Genomic DNA, 2,952 nt, shown 5'->3' with positions numbered 1-2,952 from the left:
ATGAAAGTACATGGCATAGTACTTGGCACATAGTAGGCCCCCGGTCTATGGTAACTAGTAAGACTACAGGTGCTTAGTAGAACACAGATCAAAAGACTAACTTGGTTCCAGAACCCGAGGGCTCTGTCTTCATCTTAGAAAGAGAGATACACTTCGCCAGGGTTTCTCAACCCTGGCAGCTCAGAATCTCCTAGAGAGCTTCTAAGAACGGCCATTGTCCTGGTCTTGCCTCCAAAGAGTCTGCTTTTAATTGATCTGAGCTGAGGCGGGTGTCAGGATACACTGCCTTGCCAGGTCAGAGAACCCTGTCCCGTGTGCTCATCAGCGGGGGCTGGCCGACCACACGCCGGGAAGCCTTGCAGAGATGTCTATCGAGGTCTGGCCTTCAGCCTCACGAGTTCAGAAACCCTCCTGTTAGACCTTCAAAGTGATCGGTCTCAGACAGACACATGCTGAAAAGGAAGTGGAGAGACTCTTAATTTATAATTAAAAATATACCTGCCAAACAGACCAAGTACGTGCATTGGCCTGAACAGCGTATTCTCCCTTTAAGCAAACTCCAAAGGAAGCCAAATGATGGAGAAAGACTCAGCAGAGGAAGTGGTTACACAGTTTAAATGTTGCCTGGCATCGGGTTTGATGGCACAGCAAGGGCATGTGCCCTTCAGGCAGGCTGGAGGCACTATCTCCCCACCCCCTAGCCCCTGGCTCCTTCTCACCCATGAAGGGGGTTTACGAGGCATGTCCAGAGTTTGCCGCTGGGACGACACTTTCTGTGCACTTCAGGGTCTCCCCTGCATGCCACCGTTCTCAGGCCATTCCGAAGTGGGCCCCGTAACGGGACTCAGAGCAGTAGAACGAGCTTGCATCTGCATCTAACAAACTGACTTGCTAATGCACCAGAGAGAGCAGGGTGTGAACCTCAGCTATGGTCTGATGAAAGCGAGGGTCATAAACATGCGTGGGAGTGCCCCAGAGGAAAGGATTTTGGCTTTGACCTTCATCCTTCTCATTCCACAGGAGGATTTGAAAGCTGTAGCTAAAACGCCTGCAGGATCATAAACATCTGACGCTTTTAGAGCCCGTTACTGATCCCACAGTTGCCTCGCCAGTAGGGAGAGGGTCTCGGTGAATGATGGGATGGTGAGTGTGGTTGGGACGAGGTCCATAGCCAAGGCCAACATCCCCATCAACATAGGGGTGACAAATGGTCAGAGCAACAGGGTGGTTGAGATGTCTGGGTTTGGTATAAAATGTTACCAGGTGAAGAAAGCAAAGTCCATTTGCCTTTAATGAGTCTTTCCAAATAATTTCACTTAGTTCTCAAAGAAATAACCCTTTCTTTTCATACTCATCATATTGGTTTACGTAATATTAAGTTGGTTGACATGGTAGGTAATTAAATCACTTAAATATTACAACATATACTGTAGGCATAAACTGGTTTAGGAACGGACGCCACTCAACTCAAAGGGGGGCGGGTGAGCTGGAGGCCGCCACGTTCACCGGGCCTGGCGAGCCGACTTAGAGGAGGGTGGAAAATAAAACCTGTTCTGCAGTAGAAAAATCCTGGCACCAGCACGTGGCCACTGTGATGGAAACCAGTGTGGACCCCACCCAAGAGAATGGGCAAAGCAAAATTAGGTCAGCTCAATGCAACAAGGATCCAAACAGAACCCAGGCAAGAAATTTCCTTCTGCCCCTCCTGGCTAAGGAAATACCCAACATGCGAAGGAACTGGTCTTAGTTTACAGCCGTGATGAAAATTGGGTTTTGATAAACGTGATTATCCCGTGTCATCAGTTAATAAAGTGGACATAGTTCTCATTCTGTGGTAAGAATGACTGAACAGTGATTCTCAATCCTGAATAAATTACTCCCTTTAGGTATTTTAGAAGACTTCTGAACCCAGAGTGACCCTAACATTTGACTCTTGCTTTCTTCACCCAGTAACATTTGCTTAAAGTTTGGGGAGATTGGGGGAAAAGAAGAAGAATATGGAAGAATTCTGTACCAGAAGTCCTTTTCAAGACTCTAAGATATATATTTAAAAAATATTGACGGGGTGCCTGGGTGGCTTAGTAAGTTAAGCGTCTCCCTTTGGCTCAGATCATGATCCTGGAGTCCCAGGATCGAGTGCCACATCGGGCTCCCTGCTCAGTGGGGAGCCTGCTTCTCCCTCTCCCTCTGCCCCTCCCCAGCTCATGCTCTCTCTCTCTTTTGCTCACTCTCTCTCTCAGATAAATAAATAAAATCTTTTTAAAAAACATTGACAAATGATATATATTTTAAGTTAAAATGTTTTAAGTATATATTTTTATCCTTGATTCATCATTTAACATATATTTACCGAGTGCCTACTGTGTGTCAGAATTCTAGGATCTGGGAATGCAGAACGGAATAAGACCAGCAAAGTCCCTGCCCTCAGATGAGCATTCTGGTGAAGGAGACGGTGGTGAATGGCGTCTAATACGCTGTATGTAATGTGCACCGCCATGCACATGTATGAACTCAGGGTAAGCAGACTCATGATGGGGTGGACAGGCAGTCACAGGACAGGCCTTGCCAATGAAGAAACAGTGGAGATGTGACTCTGTGGGCAGCGGGGAGCCATGTGGAGATCTAGGGGAGACTCTCGGGAGCAGAGGGGCCAATGAGGGTGAGGCCCCAAGTTGGACCTGAACTGGTATTTAAGGAACAGCAAGAAGGCCAATCTGCCTGGAGGATCAGGTTGGAAGGCAAGAGCCAAAGGGTAAGGTGAGCCCTACGGTCATCCAGGGCATGGGGACCCTGGGAGAGACTTTGGATCTGACCCTGAAAATGAGAAGCCGCCACCAGGGGCTTCCGAGAAGGGGACTGGCCAGGTCTGACTGCTATGTTTAAAAGGTCCCCCTGCTGCTGTATGAAGAGACTTGATGATGAGGGGCAAGAGTGGAAGCTAAAGCCACAAAT

This window comes from Ailuropoda melanoleuca, chromosome 7 (genome assembly GCF_002007445.2).
Source record: "Ailuropoda melanoleuca isolate Jingjing chromosome 7, ASM200744v2, whole genome shotgun sequence".
NCBI lineage: Eukaryota > Metazoa > Chordata > Mammalia > Carnivora > Ursidae > Ailuropoda > Ailuropoda melanoleuca.
Note: the sequence above shows the minus strand (reverse complement) of the source record.